The sequence below is a fragment of the Tasmannia lanceolata genome, unplaced genomic scaffold, assembly GCF_043159265.1.
Source record: "Tasmannia lanceolata isolate RefF3 unplaced genomic scaffold, GAP_Taslan_0.1 ptg000020l, whole genome shotgun sequence".
Lineage (NCBI taxonomy): Eukaryota > Viridiplantae > Streptophyta > Magnoliopsida > Canellales > Winteraceae > Tasmannia > Tasmannia lanceolata.
The window spans coordinates 12,832,612-12,842,593 of NW_027518697.1; positions in this window are offsets into that span (position 1 = coordinate 12,832,612).

Sequence of the window (9,982 nt, forward strand, 5' to 3'; positions counted from 1 at the left end):
AGGATACTAATCTAGATTATGATACTCTTTGTTTAATTATTTCCATACTTATCTTAAGATCTTTATGAATCATTCTAAGTTTATCCCATGAGTGTTCTATATCAATAGTCATTAGGGCTCTTGTAATCCAGCAAAGATTAATGAATGAGGGAAATGATATGAACACAACCATAGTTTGTTATATGCACGGACCTAACTTGTTTTTTTCTTTTTTAATTGGCTTGTGAGAGCTTTTTGGGAACTGTAATAACCTTTTTATATCTTTTTAAGGGGAGTGATAAATCGATCCCCATATATCTTAAATCGACTCCCGATGTGTCTTTCTCTCTCCTCTGGGTTAGAGAGAGAAAGAGGAGAGAGATAGACGCATGAGGGGTCAATTTAAGATATTTGGGAGTCGATTTATCACTGCCCCTTTTAAATACTAAAAGACAAGATGCCTTAGTGTATCCGACAAAACATTGTTGTGGTGATATCATTTCCCTAATGAAAAATGTTTATTTTAAAGAATCAGCATTCTATTACAATTCTGCCCGATTCGAGAGCTTGGTCCAAATGCAGTTGCATTTTTAGATTGCCAGAATCAGGAATAGGATTCAGCATCCTATTCTTATTCTCTCCAATTTTGGCATTTGGTTCAGAATTGAACCCAGGGCGTAATAGATATGGCACGATCTATTTCCAGCCCTAGAGGTGGTATTCTGATTCGGATTCCTAATTTCGACAATCCAAACGCACAAAAGGAGGGCTTTGCTTATATGTAGCATGGGAGTTGCTAGCCAATTTCGCGGAAAGCCATTTAGGGGCTGACTTTTATATGAAAGAACAGCCACACGGGCTCAGTTTTCAGCAGATATTGTCTTATTCATTTAATTCATCTGAGGTGGCTGTTTCCTCGTACCAAAGTCAGCTGCATAATTGCTTTCCGCGAAATTGCCTAGCAAATCCCTTGTAGTATATATGATAATAAATTAGTGTGATAAAAAAAACTCTTCGGCCTAACAAAGGGTCATTTTATCATCTCTAAATTTTTAGCATTTAAGGGATATATCTGCTATCTTATGAAAAAACAAGGGAGTGTTTGGATTGCCAGAATCAAGAGGTGGAATCGGCATCCTATTCTGATTCTGCCTGATTCCATCGTCTGTTTCAAATAAATGAACAGAATAAGGGGAGCGTAATTGAAACTGAGGCGGAATAAATAGATAGTGCCGGAATCTGTTTTCCACCCAAGAGATGGTTCTCTGATTCCACTCTGCTCGGAATTAAATTTTTATTGGAATTTTTTCCATTCAATTTAGAGGAGAATAAGAATAGGATGACAATTTCAATTCCTGATTAGGGCAATCTAAATGCACTCCAAGCACTCCAAGCACTCCAAGAGTGTTTTTGTTTTGAAGAATTAGTTATTATTATTCATGTGCACTAGACACATGGTAGAATGGGGGAGGGGAGTTAGGGACACTAAGATTCAAGGCTCTCATAGAATATATTAAAGCCCAAGCCCAAAACACAAATCCCACAAAGGTCTTGTTTTAAGGGGGCCTGAAGAACTCTTGTGAGCTGCTTCAAGTTGAAGATTGTTTTGATTGGGCTTTTTCCATAAAAATCGGGTCAGGGTCGGATTGATTCCTATTCAATTCTTAGCAAAAACTCCAAATTGCTCACCTACTGTTATCTCATCATCTCCTTCATATCAACTTAACTAGGAAGTAATTTTGGCCATTTTATAAAAATAATGAAGATGCCCAATACTAGAGGTTGGCAATATCAGGGTCACCGACAACGGGGACACTGGATCGGTCTCGAATGGGGACAAGCACAATAATCTGAAGAATTGATCTTGAGCAATCCCCGCCGACTAGATCAAAAGTCTAGGATCATTCAATCATGGTGGGGTCCAAAAGCAATAGGGCCAGCTTTCTGATCACATGACACATGTGGAGCCCAAAAGGCGTAGTCTTCTTAGCATTTTTGGTACTTCTACATGCCCAGAAACATTGTACATTTTCCTCTACATCTTCAGTAATCAGGATGCCTTGTGAAGGAATCAGATTATGCCAATTGCATATCCAACAATCAGCTGAAATTTGAATTTTTTTTTTTTCCTTTTTTTTTTGTATTCCAAACAAATTGGAAATTGGACAAACCTGTTGCAAAGGTTTCTGATGAAATTATAAGATTTAGAACATTTAAAACACCATGAGAAACCACTTGTTCTCAACTACATGGTAGATGGTGATTTCGAAAAAAGATAATATAAAAACCAGAACTGTTACACCTATCTCAATAACATAGAAAGCTATGGACTCAGAGGTACCGAAGCATCAAAAGAACTGGAATTATAACACTGAAGAAACAGTACCCTTTCAACACAACAATCAATAGTAAACCCATTTCAAAACCAAATTAAGAAATAAGTGGGAAGCATTTTATATACCTTGTATCAGTCGCCCATGTTGGTTCTGTACTTCTGATGTAGACCGGGCTAAGGCAAAGTACCATTTGGCCTAGATTCAAGGCAAAGGAGCCACAACGAGGCTTGGATACGAATCAACGGTGTAGATTGACTATGGTACAGTGCAGAGAAGTTACTTGAGGTTATTGCCCAAGAAGGATCTGATCAAACGAATTATGCAGACATGATTGCCACCTAGTAAAGCCTTTAGTTGACCCACTTCTTTCACAACATCAGTTATCAAGGTAGTATTCTTCTTTTGGAGCTGGACCATGTTTTGCAACTGGTGGTTAATTTGCCTGGTCAGATACACTTGTATGCTTAAGTTGAAGGAGTTGGGAAGACCACTTCTGCATCAATTTTGAAGGGAAAGGGCGAAGGACTTGACGGTAGTGCAAGGGAAAATAATAAATTGTCATTTCAGCCTATTGAAGCAAAGGAGAAAATTTTGGGTTGAGGTAGAATGATTAAGCTGGCTGAAGATGTGCAGAAAATCAGTGATTCTCGGTTTGCATACAAGTTGGATAAAATAGAAGTTAGAGAAATGCCTTCTAGTGTGGCCATCTCTGCTAATACTATTGACCAAAGAGATTTACATGAGTTTGAAGGCACTGATCCAATGCTTTTGGAATTTGCTATCACTTATCAAATCCAAAGGAAACTATTTCGTTGAAATAAGAGATCGTGGTTCCCCAAGGTTGGAAGCTAAAGTTGTGCATTTAGGACACTTTTGACTTCAGAACAGAAGCTGATATGGGTCAGAAGTAGCAACACCAGCAGCGGTTAGGGTGCAGAATTAAGAAAACTGCATTTGTTTTACACCTTGCAAATAGCAAGTTGCTATTTGGTTCTTTACAAAACAGTCACTGGTTCTCTCCCTAAAACAGCAAGTAGCATAAAGTCTTTATTTTTTGATGTAGATCGGGCTTAGGCAATGCACCATTTGGCCTAGATTCAAGACAAAAAAGCCACAGCATGGCTTGGATACGAATCAACGGTCAAGATTGGCTTGGGCGCAAAGAAGTAACAAAGAGTAATTGGCCAAGATGTGTGTATGTATGTATGTACATGTGAATAGTATTGCACACCACTAATGTTTGGGCCATAAGTGTGAGTGTGTCTGGGCCACAAGTGAGGTGGCATGATGTCATCCACTTAAGAGGGATAGATCTTTCTATAAATAGGGGTCTAGGGGTGGAGTTTTAGATTCATTTTAGACTATTTGAGAAAAAAATGTAATTTTTTGGAGTAAGATGGATTCTTGGAGGATTCCAAGAGGGGAGAAGTTCTCCAATGTATGGACGGCACGGCCCTTACGAAGACAAGTTCTGTGCGCACCTCATTGGATGGATCGCTGCCATTTTACCGGATCCGAATCCCGTTGAGACGAGCACGAGACCTTTGTACTTGCATCTCTCGTTCTATGCGAATTATCCATGATTCTCTCCGCCTATCTTGTGTTTTCTTTTGATTCTTTAGACCTATAAATTTCAACATGTGTTCTTGAATTTTATTCATAGTTTCCAATCTTTTATTTCTTAACTCGCTGAAGTAAATAATTTTCTAAATCTGAATTGACAATCTGCCCTTGGATGTTGCAAAAACAGCCCAATATCCTGAAAATTCTATACATTTTCCTGTTATATTCAGATATGTAATATTAATTCTCATAATTCAGATCTGAAAGTTCTTGCAAATTTTTCACCGCTCACCTACATCAGCTTCTCTTCCAATTTATTAGTACCACCATTAAGGTCCTGTTTGTGTCAGATTATGACAACCGATTATCAGCCCTGAACCTATTATTTGACTCAAATTTAAATGTAATTTAGAGTCCAACAATAGGTATAGGGCTAACAATTGATTTTATCTGAAACAAACAGGGCCTAACCAAATTAAGAAATAAGAAGCAAAAACTATACACAAGGAGCAGAGATTTCCCAATGCACGATACACTTCATACTAGACTATCGATCTGCTAAACTTATTTGCCTCTCGAAGGTCATGACATATAGATATTACAATCACTGACCAAATCCGTGGCCTCATCGACAATACAATGCACAGGCTAATCTCCTAGTCTCTTTAAAACCAAATAATTAATGTTAAACCCAAAACCTTATAATAGAATTTGAGCTTATTACCGTTAAGTGGGCAATCTTCTGGAAGTTAGGAGTTCATGCCTTTGATTGTAGGAGATTTTGGAAAACTTTAGAAAAGAAAAACTTTTCCTGGATTTCTTTGCTTTTTTACCGTTGTTTGATTACATTTGAAAAAAATTTACTTGAACTAGTTTCATTCAAGTTTTAGGGCGATGATTTTTTCGCCCTCTGTAGGATTATGCGCTCCCCTGTTAACATGATTTAAAGTCAAAAAGCGTCAAAGTCCGCCCACAATTCACGTAAAAGGGGGCGAAAAAAATCATATCCCAAGTTTTATCTAGAGCTATTTTCCTTTTCGATTTACTTAAACTAGTTGGATTGTCCCTACACGTGGCACAGGTGATGTCGACAATTTTCCTGCTAAACAGTTTGGATTTTGTAATAAGGGAGTGTGGATATCATTTCCCTTCTAAAATGCCTTCCTACGAGTAAGAATACATGACCAACACGAATTAAACGCACAAAAACAATATTCGCCCCTCTTTCCCCAGCTCTAGTGTATTTACGAGTTATGACTTATGACTATCCTTTTAGACTGCAAGTGGGTGGCACAATGAAGAAAAAGGGGCTAAATATAATTTCCCAAAAATAAAAATAATCTCTCTCTCTCTCTCTCTCCTAAATTCCTATTAATTATTAGAGGTTTTATACAGTGGACATGCATCCATGCTTCACTATTAAAAAAAATACACTGAGGCCACATTATTAGGCTATCTAAACCATTCATTTGGGTGTTGTGGGTTTTCTCCCCATAGATTCGTGTTCGAATCCCGCAGGCTTATCCGATGCACGTGGTTTATGGGTGATTGTGCTCATCCTTATGGGTGATTGCCTTCATCGTAGGGATTAGTCCCGCCCTTAATGAGGTGGGGATACCCTATGCCGTGCCCCAAAAATCTTATTCATAGAATGATCCTATGCCTTTGATAAAAGTTTTTTATACCGTGCCATCCATTTCAAACCTCTACAAAATTGGAGTGTTAATATCTTCTTATTGAGAAGGTTTTTCGGCAGGGCCTACCTGTGTCGGGGCCCAATAAATGAATGGTTTAGATCCACCCAGTGTATTTTTGTAACATCATACACTACATGCACCTCCATCCACCATATAAAACGGCTTTTATTGGGGATTCATGAAGTGGTTGGTTTGACATGCGACAGACCAGCCACGATATGCCTTTTGCGATGGACGCTAGCAATTCTCAAAACTCTAATTAGAAAATGTCTAAGCAAGGGTAGTGGTCGTTCTTTTCAAGAAAGAGGAGCCACCTCCTATAAATTTGTCTTATTCATTTGATTCATAAATGAGGTGGTACTTCTATCTACCAAAGGAGGGCCGAATTGCCTAGATAGATGATAATCCCCTCTAATTATTAACTGTTCTCGTTTAAAGGAGGGCCCATCTCTCTCTTTTTTTGTTGGTGTGGGCCCCTGTTCTAGTGGCCACAAGTGAAGGGCGCACGAATACATACCAATAATGCAGGGAGGCAAGTACGAAACAGCCCATCCCCACTACATGGAAATTAATATTCACATCCCACATTTTTATAGACACACCCTTCTCTTTACCTTTTTTTGAACCCCTCAAACAATCCCTAGAACTGACACCCACTAGCTGCAGCAAAATACCGACCAGTAAGTGATGGAAAGAAGAGAAACAAAAGAAGGTATAACAAGCGACATAAAGGAAGCTAGTGGAAATATTACAAGTTACATGGTCATCAATCTCTTCCATCATCATTAGTGGAAAGTAGTGGACAGGACGGTTGAGAAATGATATTTCCACATCCTTTCCCACCATTTACAGCCCCTTTTTGCCTGACTTTTTCCTTGAATTACAAACAGAAGGGGTGAAAATATCATTTTCCTTCCTTTATGGTAAAAAATATTATAGAAACAAAAAGCTAGAATAGACAGTTCAAAACATCAGTTCCATATCAGACTTGGAATAGGTTTCTGTCCAAGAGGGGTTAGGGACATCCAGGCAGAGGATTGTAGGTCACTATGAAAATGCCTGAGACTATTTAAGCAAGGAATTCACAGTGGTCGGGACTTTAAAGTCCTATGTTCGTGTAGAAATGAGGACTTTAAAGTCCAAAAATGTTTTATATTCTAAATTTTCACCATTACTATAGGAAGTGTGGCCCCAATTGTGGTTCCTGTTAAAGTATAAAAGATATTAATGCCTTCTACCGTAGCTTAAGCTGTTAGAGTAACTGGTAATTTCACATGGTATCAGAGCAAAGGTCCTGAGTTCAAACATCCCGGATAGCAAATCCACATGAAGTGGCCAAATTCAAAAGAGGGGCCGCCTGTGCCATGTGTAGGCCAACCTCTAGAAAGAGGAGCCACACGTGAGGGGGAGTGTTAAATTATAAAAGATTAAATAACGCCTACTCCCACAGCTTAAGCTTCTGAAGTAACCAGTAGTTTCACAGTTCCAAATATATAGATGGTGTGGGCCCACTAAACCCTAAAAGGTTTTACAACGAGCCAATGGAAGGATTCTAATGTAATTAAAGAGGTGTATCTATCCAAACAACACGTGTTAAGTTCAATTTCTCTCCATATATTCTTCAAAAGATCCTCCTCATCATAACTTAATTCCATCAACTATACTTACATGACATATATTCCTTCAAACATAATGCCAAATGAAAAAAATAAAATTAAAAGTTATAGCAGCGGCATTTTGCCCATTTATAAGGGCATTTTCATCAAGGGAAATGATATCTGCGCCAAGGTGTTTCGATAAACAAGCACTCCACTTGTTTGTCGTGTAGTACTTAAAGGGATTTCAGAGAATATTACGATTCTCAAAAAGCTCTTTAATCCCTTTAAATCTACACGACAAACAAGTTGAGCGCATGTTTATCGAAACACTTGCCGCATATATCATTTCCCTTTCGTCAGTCCACGAGTTTCAGTGGTTTTCTCCCTTCCCCTTCTTCTTTATAAGTCAATTTTGTCATGTACTTCTAAAGGGACTTTCCTTGAATGGAAATCCACTCTAGCAGTTCACCCTTTCTTCCTTTTCCTGTTCAATAGTAATTTCTTTGTCTATAGCAAAATCATGGTCCTTTTGGTAACCCTGCCATGGTTTCCTTTAACTGTTAAATACCTTATAAATGTAAGTTGTATAAGGTTAAATATCTTATGCATGTAAATTTCTGTATTCTATATTTAAAACTTTATTAATGTAAAATTTCATTTAGCAATTAAATATCTAAAGCACACAAAGGAAAACTTGGGTGGTCCCATAGTTATTTAAAATATTATAATTTATAAATGTAAAGTCACATCATGCAATTCTAAAAAAGGGAAAATGGAAAGAGAGAAAATCCAAATGTCCTTTGTGAGATTTTATATTGTGAATGCGTGTGAAGTCCATTATTTTTTAGAATATACAGTTGGATCACTTCTCATGATGATCCAAATAGTTCATTTGTTGGGCCACAATATAAATAGTTTGTACCCCATAGATAATCTCCATAGGATCATCCCAATCCTCTGATCTATAGAGGTTTTTATAATGTGCAGTCCCAGTTCAGATCACAGGGTTAGGATCAACCTATGGAGATGATCGATGGGGTACAACCTATTTACGTTGTGGCCCAACAAATGAACAGTTTGGTTCATCCTATGATTTTGCTTCTGTCTTTTAGCACTATCATAGCTGATAGCTCCTATCTAGTAAAATAATGAAACAACCCTTCCGAGTGTCAATTTCCACTAAGCAATTTCCCAAAAAGCAATCTTGAGGTGATGGCTTTTGTGTGAAATTGTCCGGACACTGAATTAGAAACTATGAGTGAGAAAAGACATGAATGCCCGTTTCCTTTATGAAAAGAAAGGCAAATGATGTACACGAATGGTTCCCACTCGTGTTTTTATAATGGCACACCACACTTTATTACCCATTTTCTTGATCTGCGTATCTTTCTAAGAAAAAATATATGAGTGGGCAAAAATACTGGTGAGTTCCACTTGTTGAGGGGTGCAAATCAATGAATCATTTATATGTTTAGCCTTATATGTAGACGAGTCACCCATCACAATTGGATGATTCTAACCCTCCAATCATTTGATGGGAGTTTCAAGCCTTTTTTTAGCATTTCCACCCCTTTTCTTTGTGGTTTGTCTTTCCATGAAAAATGACTCTATTTTCAATCTTTTTACTTCATTTTCAAAAGAAAAACAAACAAAAGAGGTGAAAATGCCTTGTTGACCAGTGGAAATATCATTCCCACGTTGAATAAATAGTTTGCCTTTTACTATGACAACCATGATTTTTTTTTGGCCAGTGATAAATCGACTCCCATGTGTTTATCTCTCTCTAACCTAGAGGAGAGAGAAAGACACATGGGGAGTCGATTTATCAATTTGGGGAGTCGATTTATCACTCCCCTTTTTTTTTCATGATAAATTAGTTTCTCCAATTTGAACTATTGTTACCTCTCACATGTTCTATTCAAGAAAAACACCTTTCTACCCTTCTACATGCATTGAAAAACTTCATTGATTGAGGTTTGAACATGTTAGCGTAGGTGTGTTCTTCGCAATCATGAAAAAGACCTTCATTGGCTACATTAAACATGCTACTATCCTTCCATATAACGAAATATTTGGCCCATATTAAAGGGCTTTCATATGGCCTTCTCATTGCAATGGAGGAATTGGATAGAGGTAGACTCAACCAGATGCCTTCATGCTATGTTTGGTTGCTTGGGTTGGCTCGGAAAGTAGTGGAATAAGAAGTCAAAGGGAGGAGACAAGCATTTTGATTTTCCTAGAATTACCTCGGAAAATTGTGTAGTGTTTGGTTGCGCGACATATACGCGGAGAGTAGGAGAAAAAGAAGGCGGTGTCATTACCAATATAGGGAAAGAGGAGAGAGAGGGAAGAGAGAGAAAGAGAGAACATCATTCCCAAGAAAATTCAACCATAATTCTTTGCTTTTCGAAGAAAGGGACAAGAAAGAGACAATTAATTATTAGATGAGACAAATCCAAGGGAATCAAAGGGAGTTCGATGCATTTTGGCAACCAAACGTGTAATGGGATGCCAAATTCAAACCAAATTCCTATGGCTGCCAAGCGTCTGTGCAACCAAACGAAGCAGACATCTCCTGAATGAGAAAGAGACAGGCTAAGAAAAGATTGCAATACTCTTTTGGGACAATTTAAGATTTAGGAGCATCGTCCCTAGGACAATGAAATATGTTAAACTAGAAAAAACGAAATCAATCACATGTAAAAATGCCTTACTAGTAGCACGATTTCAAATGTTATGTCGACCTCAATTTTTCCAGACACGACCCCGCATTTTCCCCACACGACCTCACTTTTCATCGACATGGCCC